The sequence below is a fragment of the Urocitellus parryii genome, chromosome 11 (assembly GCF_045843805.1).
Source record: "Urocitellus parryii isolate mUroPar1 chromosome 11, mUroPar1.hap1, whole genome shotgun sequence".
Taxonomy (NCBI): Eukaryota; Metazoa; Chordata; class Mammalia; order Rodentia; family Sciuridae; genus Urocitellus; species Urocitellus parryii.
In genome coordinates, this window is record NC_135541.1 from 20,684,919 (window position 1) to 20,698,786 (window position 13,868).

The following is a 13,868-nucleotide window of genomic DNA, read 5'->3' on the forward strand; positions in this document are numbered from 1 at the left end:
AGATAGAGAATAGGAGGAGAGAGAAGGTGAGTAAAAATTGTTTTCAAGAGAATAATAATCACTAAAACCATAAAATTTTAATTTTTTAATTTTTCAGGTTCAAGCAAAGGCAAAAAAGAAAGAAGATGTAAAAAAAAAAGTTTTTCTGTTTTTCATGGTCTGTGGGAGTACATGAAATTTTAACAGAATGAGCAATAAAGGCAAGAGCAGAAAATGAGCATTCCAGACACTATGGGTAAACAGGGAAGTCTGTGCTTTGGGAGTGAAAGGGTGGTGGCAGTCTGGGTAAAAAGGCACCAGAAGAGAACAGATAAGTCACAGAAAAACTGTCCAACTCTAATTTCTGTTTCATTAGTTTGAAAAGTGGTCTCCTTAGCTTTCCATAGACACATGGGTACATCTAACTACAAAGGAAACAGAAATGAACTCATGTTTTATTTACATTGGGAGTAAAATAGCACAGGATTATACCTTTATCAAATAATACCTTTGAAATATAATGGATGAGTTTCCAGAAGTCATTTTGAGTAAATAATTCCTTGTCTCTTCATTCTCTATTCTTTTCATACTGACCGGGAATCCACTTAAAATTCAAATTATCTCCTTTTCCCCTTCATACCACCAAACCAAAATGAGAGGAAGACAGGAAAATGTGATTGTTCATCATGACACAGCAAGGACTCTGGGCCACTTGACCAAAATAAAGGCTACAGCTGGCACACTTTCCCAGCTTTACACCTAAAGACAGCACTGATACCCCAGCCAGAATGGTTACATGATTTGTGGGGCCCAGTGCAAAATGAAAACGCAGCACCCCTTGTTAAAAATCACTGAAATTGCAAGCCAGCAACAATAGAGCACTAAATCAGGCACAGGGCCCCTCTAAATACAGGGTCTTGGGAGACTGCACAGGTTGCATGTCCGTGAAGCTGGAGACAGCAAGGCATGGTCCTGTAGAAAAGCTGAAGAGTCAGAGTTGGATCAAAATCCTATCTCTGCCACTCATTAGCTATGTGATCGTAGGCGATGTATTTCACCTCTCCATGTTTCCAAGAGGTTGTGTGATTAGAATCCAGCTTGTGAGAATTAAATGGGATATTTAATAGAATATATAAAATGCTTAGCACAATGCCTAGCACTTAATAAATGGTAACTATATTATTACTGTTCAGTGTAATGTACAGGTAGATAGTTATTAAAACAGTAAGTTGAAGAAATGAATTGTTGACTTGCTATTAAGGTCACAAAAGAAAAAGAACACCAGTTTAGAACAAAATAATGAGGCACAAAGGGAGGACTAAATCTTTTCTTTGATTCTGCTACTTTTTCTAACCATTTTCCTATTTTTTCTTCCTTTTATTGCCAAACATATACAGAGTAATCTACATGCTGTCTCCATTTCTTATCTGCGTCTCATGCTACAATTCCCCCCCACCTCCGCCTTTTTGGCTTTTAATATCTATGCTTCTCTGCCCCCACCAAATCAAAGTTATCACTTTCAAAAAGTTACTCTGACCTCCTATCTCCTAAATATAATGGATGTTTCCCGTGTTTTCTGCATTGTTTCTTACTATGGACCCACTCTCCCAGCTTGAAACCCTTTTTCTCATGACTTCTGTGAGGCTGCACTCTCATGGTTAGCAGCATGGCCATGCATCCACCAGGGCACCACAAATAGTGGTGAACAGGAGGCACGCCTTAGATGAATAAATGAGTCCTTCTGCCTTTCTAATATTTCTTGTTTTCTGCCGTACTAGCTCCATTTCCCCTCCTTATCCTTAAGTGTGGCTAATCTCTGAGCCTCAATCCTTGGTTCTCTATACCTCCATTTTTATGCCATAATCAGTGGTGAACCCAGCTAACCATGTGACTTCAGTTACTACCTTCTCTACATACAATTCCCTATCTTCCCTCTTTTGACCATTAGCCCCCAAATTCCAAACACTTGTGGGGCATGTCCACTGAAAAGTCTAGCATTCTCTCAGGATATTAGCATCTCCTCTTCTCCCCTGGCTTTCCTTCCTCTGTCCTATTTTTGCTGATCCTTCGCCTAGGGTCAAGACTATATTTGATGCTACTTTATCTCTTGCCCTCCTTATCCAATCAGTCACAAAGTCTAGTTCATTTCTCCTTTATAATACTTATTAGACACATTTTTATTGTTGTCACTGCAATACCCTTATTCAATTTCTGATCCCCTCACACTAACATCCTTTAAATAGCCAACTAACTGGTTGTAAAATTTTCTTTCTCTCCTTATTAAAGTCTATTCTCCATATGACTGTTGAGAATCTTTTTAAAATATTATTTTCATGACCTCATATTTTCCTAACCAAAAATCTGCTTTCCATCATCTACAGCGTTTCAGTGCTTGTGACAATATGTCTTCAATAAACTCTTCCAGTATCACACTTTTCTACTTAAATCCTCTGATCTTGCCAGACTGGCTAACCTCATTAATTGATGCCTGAAACTTTCATCTATATCCCCACCTAATGTTTAATGAACATTATTTTTCCCATCAGGAAATCCTGTCCACTTTCCTTCCAACAGAATTCACCATAGTTCTGAAAAAGCTTTCTTTGATAATCATAGTCCATAGCTCATGTTGATCTTTTCCTTTCTTTCCCTTCCCTTCTCTTCCCTTTCCTTAAAAAAATACATATATATATATGTGTGTGTGTGTGTATAAATATATATTTATATATATATATATATATATATATATATATATATATATATATATATATATTGTTTATAGACCTTTATTTTATTTATTTTTATGTGGTGCTAAGAATCGAACCCAGTGCTTCACACATGCCAGGGAAGTGTACTACCTCTGAGCCACGACCACAGCCCCTCTTCCCTTTCCTTTTAAAATTGAAGCCCTAAGATAATTCATGACTATTTCTTCTTTCCTCTTCTTCTTCTTCCTCCTCCTCCTCCTCTTTTTCTTCTTCTTCTTCTTTTTAACCAGAACTAGGGATTGAACCCAGTCTCACACATGCTAGGCAAGTGCTCTATCACTGAGTTACAGTCCCAGCTCTTTTTAATATTTGTGTTTTAAGACAGGATCTTGCTAAGTAGCTGAAGCTGGCCTTGAACTTGCAGTCCTCTTGCTTCCGCCTCCCAAGTAGCTGGGATTATAAGTATGCACCACTATAACCAGCATGATGATCTTTTTCTTTCTCAACTCCTAAAATAACACATGTTTAGTACCTCCAAAATGTGCTGAATTAATGCTTTATCTTTGTGATTTCATTTACTCCTCAAAATAGTATGAGGTAGGTGGCTTTCTTACAGATGAAGAAACAGAAGTCAAACAACTTGCCCAAAATTATGCAGCAAGTAACTGGAAGAACTGGGATCTAAATCCTAGTTAACTGAGAATAACCCCATACCACATCACCTCTCTCATTTTCCTGTCTCCTCCAAAGCACAAATACAGCACAGTATTTGCACACAAGCAGGTGTTCAGTAAATATACTGAGAAGATTGCTTAAGTACTACCCATGATTTTCTAGAACTTACACAACTGTCAATCTTAGCAAAGCACTTTAGGCACATCACCCCTGAGTTACCTTCTTTACACAGCTTAATCTGTAATGTAGTTCACAAGAGATGTCAAAAAATCTCCACAGTTCATTCTAAAAACAAATTTTGAATTATGTAAAGCTAAAAGGACTTTAATGATTCAAACATTAGATGAGCTCTGGGGAAAAGGTCCATCTTACAACTTTGTCACCTACCCTTGTGCTGTTTCTAAATGACCAGAAAGTAAAAATAGGCTGGCAAGTTGATGGCTTATGAGGTAAAATGGACTATTTATAGTTCTGGAGATACATGCTAAGGCAGAAGAATAGGATTTTCTCTGCTCTCTTAGTTAAGACCTTAGTAAAAGAAATCCTACAAAAGTGAATCATGGGTAGAAATTGGGATTAAGAGGATAAGTAGTAAAGAGGAAGAGAGAATAGAAAGGAGACAGCACTGGAAATAGTTTCCCAAGGAAAAAACACTGTCCTTTTCTGCCCAGGTGTTTGAAGTTGTCAGATCTACAGCTGTTTTACACCACAGTGGGTTCTGACTCACCTGCGTGATTCATGGCCTGTCCCCAATGGGCTTGCCCTAACTCCGGGCACAGTCCAATCCTCTTTTGATCCAGATCCTTCTAGTTTCTGATCCTATTACTCATTTCCCTAGGTCTCACAGATTTGACATCCAGCATTGCTTCCCTGGCTATGACCTGCATTTCTCTTTTTGTATGGCTTAGATCTGTCCTCCTAGGAGGCTGCTTCTAGTGCCCAGTTTTCAGGCCCTCTACCTTGGAAGTCTTGTAAACTACCCCGTTTCTACTTCCACTTGTTGGAAACTTTCTTGCCAAGATATAGATGACAAAGACCAGGAATGAGGCTCAGAAAAACTGATGAGGGTAAAATATGAGGGAGAAAAACAAATACCACTGGAAAATTGTAATAAGAAGTGAGAAATTCTAGGTAATATTGGTAAAGGCATGTTGTAGAGAAAGGGAAAATGCCACAGTTACAATATGAAGCCATTCCCCAGAGAAACTGTTCTTTAAGTGGCTGCATTCACTGGTCCTTCTGCTTTGGTTGTTCTTCAAGTCCTTTCACTCTTCCTTGCAAAGCAAACTCTTATTCATCCTTTATCACCTTGCTTAAGTGTGTTCTTCCCTGATCTTCTACACAGTTAATTGTGCCCTCTTCTATTATGCTGCTATCACTTTTACTAACAATTTTGTCTCTCCCACTACTTCTTTGAGGACAAGGACTAATTATCTTATTTATCATGGCATCCCCAAGACATAGCAGAGTGCCTGGCATACGCCAAGTGTTTATTGTGTGATAAAAGACATCAAGAGCAACACGGAAGTGCAATTTGCACTTCATTTGCAAAAATCAATTTGGTTCCTGGTACTTTACATGTGTAACCACATTTTCCCTTGATTTTGAAGAAAAGGCTTTAGACTCATAAATGAAACTCTATTGATATGACTGGTACATTAGTAGGTTTTTCATCACCATGGGAGATGAAAAAATTTTCCCTAACAGGAAAACTCCCAGGGCAAACTAAATATTAGTGGCACATCTCCCATCCTACCATTTCTATTGCAGTGAAAGCTAAATTACACTGTGAGCCTAAAGCTGCCGCCAGTCTTAGTGAATTGGGGGAGGGGGAATAATTAAAAGACGTCACTTCTGTAGCAGTCCTAGGAGGGGGGTGGGGAGAAAGATGAATTTAAATCTTTCCTCATAAGAAATTTGTTAGAAACTCACGTAAAACAGCTGCTTCCTCTGTACATGACAGACCCGATCCAGGTGTCCCGCAGTGACCTTTTTCCATGGGTGTCAGGTCATCACCCAGCACAGAAAACAAGGGGCCAGTGCCTTTCTTGGGTAAATTTCCTTTTCATACTTTGGGGCCTGTGTTTCCTTAAGGGGACTGTCCTCTCCTCCCAGTACCAACAACGGGGTTCCCTTGGCTGGTGACCCCACGCACCAATCTCGCCTTCTTCCCGCAGGATTCCCCCCTCCCCGTGCCCGACCCCAGGCTTGACTCTGGGTCAAAAGTGCCGGCGGCTGGACTGTCAGGCCGCGGCTGAGGAGGGGGCGCCGTGGTCAGGCCCGACCCCCGGTTTCCCCCGCACTCTGCGGGACAGTGGCGGAGACGCAGGCCGCGAAGGCCACTGGCTGCTGAGGCGGGCCTCTGCGCCGGACCGGATCCCCGCTCCCTAAAGCGCGCGAGTGCCAGGACTTCAGCCGGTTCCCCGCAGCTTCCCGCAAACCCGGGCCGCAGAGTTCGCCGCAGCCCACTTCTCGGCTGGGTCCCGGGCCCCGGCGTGCCGCGGTCAGCAGGTCGCCGCCCGGGCTGCTCAGTCCCCGCGCGGGCCCCGCGCTGCAGATCCCGGGTCAGGCCGTCCGCCGCCTGCCGCCGATGCCCACGGCAATGCCCCGCCTCGCGCGGCCGGGCCCTGCCGCCGCGCCCCGCTGCTCCGTGACAGCTGGGTGCCCAAAGGGTTAAGCCGGCAGCGCGGCGCCGGGAGTCCCCCGCGAGCTGCCGGTCCGCCGCGAGCCGACCCCAGCGCGCACGCGCCCGCCCGTTACCTGCGGTCGCCTTCGCGCTCCTCCTCCACCTGGCCGCTCTCTCCCGGGGGCCGCCCCTCAGCCCGCCCCCTCGGCTCGGCGCCGCGCACCCTGCTGGCTACTCGGACGCGGCCCGGGGAGGAGGGGCGTGGGGGCTATTACCATATATTAGCATGCCAGCGCTGTCACGTGGCTGCTCTAGCCAATAGTCACTCTGGAAAGGCGGGGATTGGGCTAAACACGCCTCCCTGCTGCTCCCGACCTGAACCGGTGGCCATGGCAACGACTGGGCGGGGGAGTGGAGAGTCCGCTGGCCCCCGGGAGCATCTCCTCTACCTGAGCTCCGCTTGGCAGTACCGCGTAGTACTTTTCCCATCCCACGTAGGGAGAGGGGCTGAGTTTGGATCACCCAACGAGATTCAGATTCAGCAAATACTTACGGAGTACTTAATCACGTGCTTAATACTTTTCTGCCGAATATGATTCTCTGGGTAACCCTGAGAAGTTTGTACCATTAACCTCACTTGATATAGGAAAAACGGAGTCCCAGAGAAATTAGGTCACTCATCCAAAGTCACTCAACCACACCAAACAGCAAAGGTGTAGATCTGACTTCAGGCCCAGGACTCTCCTGAGTTTTTTCTCCAGTAGGGGTCTCCCAACACCTCTTCACAATTCCAGGTATCCCAAGCAGTTGAGAAAATCCTCATATATGAGCTGCCCAGTTCCTTACTGTTTTCTTGCAATGACTTTTGAGATTAGCAGGCAGAATAGATATAGCCACATTACTGATGTGGGAAAATGAGGCCTAGAGAGGGGATATGACCTCCCTTAGTTCAGATAGCTATCAATAGCTAAGGTTTAATTATTATTATTATTTTGGGGGGTACAAGAGATTGAACCCAGGAGCACTTGACTACTGAGCCACATCCCCAGCCCTATTTTCTATTTTATTTTAGAGACAGAGTCTCACTGAGTTGCTTAGTGCTCCTCTTTTGCTGAGGTTGACTTTGAACCCGCCATCCTCCTGCCTCAGCCTCTTAAGCGGCTGGGATTACAGGCTTGTGCCTCCTCGCCCAGCTTAATTATTATTATTCATATATTCTCAAACTGATTTCTTTAGAAACTTTTAAATTCGGCCTTCTCAATGCAGTATTATCGGTGAAACCATTTTACAGATTAAGAAACTTTTGCAAATTAAACAAATTGCCCAAGGTTACACAGCCTAGCCAATAGCAGATTTAGGGTTCAAATCCAGGTTTGTCTGGCTCCAAAGATAGCCTTGTGGAGTTTCATTACACCAGGGTCATTTAATTTAGGATTGGGCATTAGAACTCCTTTCTCTAATAGAACTTTCAAGATGTAAACTTATCTCTTAATCCTATAGCAAGTATATCTTGTGACAAGTGACATGTGCTAAGGTTACAGAGGCTAAATATTAAAAGAGAAGTCACTGGGTTGATAGGTGCACTCTAGAATTCTCTTTATTTTCATCCCTGTGGATTCCATAGCTCACCTAGAGGCAGGTTAGCTTAAAAGCACAAACATCTGCATAGAGATATTTTTAGCTCAGTATTTCTCTTAAGTTTAAAGTACTATATATGAATGACTGGACGGGACCTGAAGTCTTAAATGAAATATGCCAAACTGTATAGGCATTGAAAAGAATTTGAAAAGTGTGTGTGTGTGTGTGTGTGTGTACACATGCTTTCCACTTTACTGGACTGACTTAAAACCCAATTCTCTCTAAATTATGACTATTTGATGCTTAAGAGCACAAACATAGACTCAGATGTGGTTCGATTAAAATCTTGACTTGGCCACTCATCGGCTGGGTGATCTCAAGAAAATTATATAACCTCTCAGTGCCTAGATTTCCTTATCTGGAAAATAGGATTGGAAGATTGTGAGAATTAAATGAATTACTGTACAAAAAACATTTAGTTCAGATCCTGGCCTAGGGGTTAACTGTTGTAATTGTTAGCTATTGTCTTTTCTGTCATGGTCCCAAAAGTTTTCTTCAAAACAGACAACCCACATGTACGACAGTGTCTCTCAAGCCTTCCTAACTGGTTTTGGAATTTTTTTTTTAAATTTCTTATTTTATTTTATTTTTTTATTGGTTGTTCAAAACCTTACAAAGCTCTTGACATATCATATTTCAAACATTAGTTTCAAGTGAGTTATGAACTCCCATTTTTACCCCAAATACAGATTGCAGAATCACATCGGTTACACATTCACCCTGCCTCGAATCCCTCGGGCACATTAAATAGCCTGTTGTGCTGGTGAAGTCTTGTTATCTCTCCAAATGACATACTCTCTTCTTGGGACCATAAATAATTCCTGGACTCAAAAGAGCTGGTTTCTCTTGCACATCTCTTAGCACCAAATTACCCGAGTGGCTCCTTGCAGAAGAGGATCTTGACAAACAGTCGAGCTGTAAGTCAGCCTCCTTGAAACACTTTTATGAGCGCCTTAATGAGGGAGATGAGCTGTCATCAGGAACTTGTCCCGTCTTTCCCGGCCACAGGAAATGAGCTCTTTGTACTCAAAGGGCTTCCAAAACTGAGGCGCAAAAAGCTTTCAGGAAGTGGACCAGGGATGAGAAGCTGTTGACTCAGAAGGTCCCAGAACTAAACAGCCCCATTCTGCCATTCACCTTTTAGGGTCAAATTACTTATGGTCTTATGGCAGCAATAGCACCAAAGGGTGGCTTGTGTGTGTTTGTGGGGGGGGTGTCAATCCTCCCTGTACCCCACTATGTGCACACTCTGACTTCTGTGACTCAATATCTGTACTATGTTAGGAAAGTTGCTTAACCTCTTTCTGTCTTAATATCCACATCTGTAAAACGGAACAAACAACAGTGCCCATTTTACAGGCTCTAAGATAGAGTGCTTAGGACACCCTATGGTAAGGACTAAAGATACATTTGGTAATTAAACAAAATGTAAATCTGGTAAATGTGCTTTCTATGCAGGCCACTGCAGCCTTCAGTGAAGTGTCCTAGACCCTCTCCCAAACAATGTGCTGCCCTCCAGCCCCTTCTGATTTGCATGTAAATGTCACTCAGGAATAGGAAGAATGTGTGCTTAGGCGCTCTATTTTGCATTCCTTGCTGTGTACATGAACTTGGCTAAGTTGCTTGATATCTCTGAGCTACGGTTTCATTATTTATAAAATGAGATGAACTTCCTCCCAGAATTGCTCTGAGCATTCAGTCAGATGGTATCTGGCAAGAGGTGATGAGGGGTCCTGCCTGATCTAAATCACCCTGCTCTTTTAGTGAACTGTTTCTGGAAATAACTTTGCTCTCCAAAATATTTATTGAGCACTTATCCTGGCCCTCTGCTCTATACATCATTTTATTTAATCCTCACAGTAAGCCTGAGGGCCAGGGAGATTAAGAAGCTTGTCCAAGATCTCAATGGAAGTCAGTGGTAGAGCCAGAATCCCAACCAGGACCATCTGATCCCCAAGTCAGGCTGCATGGAGGCCCCTCCAACTCAGCTTGGCTCTTAGAACTCAGGGAATGTGTGTTCTATTTCTTTAGCATTCCTCCTCCATCCATCTACACACTCTGTCCTGTCTCCCACCAGTGCCTGGCATAGTAAGTGCTTCATATATATTTAATGAATGAATGAAAATAAATGTGACATCATCTTACAGTGATGAAAGCTCCTTATTCTTGGCCTGTCCCTAGTGGGGAGGGAAAAAAAAAAAAAAGCACCTGGCAATCTTTACCCATCCAGCATCCTCTTCTGGATAATAATCATGAGGAAGACCTCCTTCATCCTTTTCCCCAAGGGAAGTCAGGCTTCTTGGTTTTAGAGATCCACAGTAGAAATGATGACTCACTTCCAGTGTATAATTGTAGAGATGTCAGGGCCACCAGAGAGCTCTGTTAATCAGTGGGATAATCTCCAAATAATGGCATTGTATTTGTTTCCTGGGGCTTTCGTGACAAAATACCGCAAACTGGGGTGTGTTAAAACAACACAAATTGATTCTCCCACAATTCAGGAAGCCAGAAGTCTGACATCTGGCATCACTAGGGTGGATTCCTTCTTGGGGCTCAGAGGGGGAATTTGTTCCATGCGTCTCTGAACTCCTGGTGATGGCTGGCAAGCTGCAGCAGACCTTGGTTTGTGGATGCATCGCTTCAGCCTCTGTCTCTGTTGTCACATGGAGTTCTACCTGTGTATTTGTGTCCAAATTTCCCTTTTCTTATAAGGACACAATCACTGGATTAGGGCCCACCCTAATTGACAAAGACCTTGTTTCCAAATAAAGTCACAGATACTGGGGACTAGAATTTGAATTTATCTTTTTTTGGGAAAACACAATTCAACCCACAACAATATGGGGTGGAGTGGAAAGGAGACAGAAAATAAAGGATGGGAACAAAGAGAAAGAGGAGGTGGTCCTTGAAGGGCAGATCACTCTGACAGGACAGAGTATGACCTAGGGCCCATCAGGAAGGGGATCAACCTTTTTCTTCTTGGTCAATTCCATTCTTTCTCAGAGGTCTCCAGCACATAGACTTACAATACCAGAGCTGGAAAAGACTTTGGAGATTTGCTCATTCACTCCATAAACATTTACCAAATAAGCTTTGAGGATCTGGGCACTGAGAGGAAAAAATACATCGTCTGGGGAAACTGAGGTCCAGAAAGCAAATGTGAGTTTTGTCTAAGATCACATATCAAGTTAGAGTACAGCCAGGAACAGAACAGGTACCCTGAACCCCACTCCTGGGCCCTTTTGGTGCCTTCTAGGAAGGCTACCCATACCTCTAGGCATGAACCTCTGATGCACAGACAGATCTAAGTGTTTAAAAACTGTGCTCTGGGGCATTGCCAACCTCCCCATGTGTCCATCAGCTGATCCAGTACTTGAAGCACTTTGGAGCCTTGGATTAAGCTACAAACACCCCTTCTCTGAAAGTGAAATCTGATAACCTTTCTTCTCTTGGGTCCAATTAACTGCCTGATCTCATCTCTGAATATGGCAGCAAAATTGGGCATAAGGGCACTCCTTGGGGGCAGACTCAATGACTTGTTCATCTTTTTCACCCCCAGTGTTAATACAGTAACTGTCATGGAATTGGCCCTCACAAAGCATTTGTTCAACGAATGAAAGCCCATGTTGTGCCAGCTTGTGCCAAGGGCTATTTCTGTTTCTATATCCCATGCTCAGTGACAGTGTTGAATTGGTTTAAGATACCTGAATTCCACTCTCAGAGTTACAGTGGAACAAATATTCCATTTGTCGCTACATCATTAGAAGAGATGGCATTTCGATTTTAATCTTGGTGGCTGATACAAATATTGTCCTGCCTGAGCTGTCATGAGGTAAGGTATCAGCCTGGAGCAGTGAGGCGGAAAACTGGGGCAGGCCAGGGGTCAGAGAGGGTGTCAACCCAGCAGGAGTTGCCAGATCAGAGCAGGGGTGAACAGGAGGTCAGATGGGAGATCAAAGTCCAGGAACTAGGGCAGGTACGGCCAGTCCTGACTCTACTGAGGACAGAGGCCTGCTAGCTGGAACCGCTTGAGAGAATATCTCCTAGGCAGTTCCTGGGGGCAGGTCTTCTGCTCAAGGGTCCCCTCCCCAGAGGGTTCTTTGTCATTGATCTGGATTTGAGTTCCCTTGTCACAAAGACAATATGATCATTCAGCAGGCTTTATGTTCATAGAATCAGATAAACCTCAAAATAGTCAAAACAGCCTCCTTTGTTGTAGCCACACAGCCCTGGGCTTACTGCTGTTTTTTAGATTGGCACTTGTAGGTGTAATTCTGGTTGTGCATCAGAATCATGTGAACTTTTTAAAATAGAGATTCTCTGGGCCCACCCCCAGATTCTGATTCCTTAAATCTGGGGTACCTGCTGGCATCTTGGAGATGGTGTGATGCCGTGGTTGAGGAGAGACTCTGGAGTAGGCTGCTTAGATTTGTAATGATTCTGCCATCAACCTAGTGAGCTTGGGAGTCTTTCTTAACCTCTCTGTGCCTCAGCATCTTACTTTTAAAAGGGAATAATAATACTCTGCTCATTGGCTTGATGATAATGATTTAAACCTTCAAAGTCTCTTAGAATACTAAGAAATGTTATTACTATTGTTATCAATTTTTCTTTTCTCTTCTTTTTTTTTTTAAATCCATCTCTACAAGAGATGTGGGAGCACAGTTCTTGGTTCACTCAGTCATTCATTATTAGTTCATTTGTTCTTTTGTTCTACAAATACTGAGAATTTCTACCTACCAGGCCTCTTGTTAGGTTCGGGCTCCTCTCCAGGTTATAGACTAGCAGGGAAACCAGTATTAAAAATACCTCCTTCAGTTCTTGAACCCTCTTTGGATTCTGAGGCTCTGGACTTTACCTCTGGTGTCCTGCAGGCACAGAGGCCTTCATTTCATAATCTTGAATTGGAACAAAATGGAAAGAGCTTGGGAGTCACTGGGACTTGATGTTTGTGTTGGTCATCTTTTTCCTTGCTGAGACCAAAAGACTTGATAAGAACAATGTGGAGAAGGAAAAGTTTGTTTTGGCTCATGGTTTCAGAGGTTCAGTTCATGGTTGTCTGACTCCATAGTTCTGGGCCTAGGGTGAGGCAGAACATCATGGTGGAAGGGTGTGGAAGAGGAATGTGGCTCAGGAGTTGACAGCCAGGAAGAGAAGCAGAGAGAGCTCTTCTCACTAGGGACAAAATATAGATCCCAAAGTTACCCCCATATCCACCTCTTCCAGCCATACCCTACCTGCTGTAGTTACCACCCAGTTAATTCATAACAGTGGATTAATGCACTATACAGTTAGGTTATGGCTCTTATAACCTAATCATTTCACCTTTGAACATTCTTGCATTGTCTCACACATGAGCTTCTGGTGGATACCTCATATCTAAACCCTAACAGTGTTCCATTTTATAGCTGAGTGACATTGGGCATATCTCATGAAGAAAATACCTGTGTCTAATGCTTGTGCAATATCTTTATAAATGGCCTTGACCCTCTTGCATCTACAGGGTTGGGAGAAGAGTAGCCTAATATACCTGTGATTCTGCCCTTCACTCCAGATCACAGATAATGACTTAAGTGGGCATCTGACCCAAGCTGAGCCAATCATATACCATCTCCAGGCCCCCACAGCCTTTCTGCTATTTCTAGCTCCTCCCTTGTATGCAGATGATATATAGGCAGAAGCTGTTGGCACCATGCATACCAGAAAAAAGAAAGAGCTAGTCAGTATGTAGTGAGGAAGAAAAGTAGAACCGTTGCTCAGATTTCCCAGGAAACTAAGTTTGCAGATTGCTTCCCTATCCTGGGGTCCAGTACCATCTCCAGCCTTGAGTCCTGTGACTCTTTCCTTATCCTTATAGTAATCCCTCCTTGTATATAAGACAGATGTAGCAGGTGCCACTTGGGAAGGACCCCAACAGCTCAAGATGTCTGTGCCCAAGGATTACTCAAACAGAAGCAAATTCAAGGGCCATGGTCTGTAATCTTGAGACCCAAATCCCTACCTCAGTTCTGGAGCCTCTGAAATTTTGGGGTCAGGGAACTTTAAGAATACAGAGGAATCTTGAACAGAAGTTGGGTGCCTGGCCAGGCTTTCAAGAGAGAGACTCCTATTTCTAACTTCCCCGAGTAACAGAGGACTCTCTGGAGGCACAGCCTGCTCTGCCACTGTGATGTCCAGCACTGTTCTCTTCCTTCATGTTCCCCATTCCGGGGCACTGATGGCCTCTCCACCTTGAGCCAGAC

General features: G+C 43.6%; 1 protein-coding gene across 6 annotated transcripts in view; it reads right to left on the reverse strand.

The window, feature by feature from the left end:
• Window positions 1-6,223, reverse strand: part of Phc2 (polyhomeotic homolog 2) — a 105,317-nt gene extending 99,094 nt beyond the window's left edge. For 5 of the 6 annotated variants that reach the window (XM_026406809.2, XM_026406811.2, XM_026406810.2 and 2 more), the window contains exon 1: window positions 6,123-6,223. The gene's annotated coding sequence lies outside the window, so the exon portion shown is untranslated. Of the gene's footprint in view, window positions 1-5,294; window positions 6,061-6,122 lie in introns of those variants that run through there. The other variant, XM_026406808.2, reaches the window with a different exon arrangement.
• Between the last annotated feature and the right edge of the window lie 7,645 nt (window positions 6,224-13,868).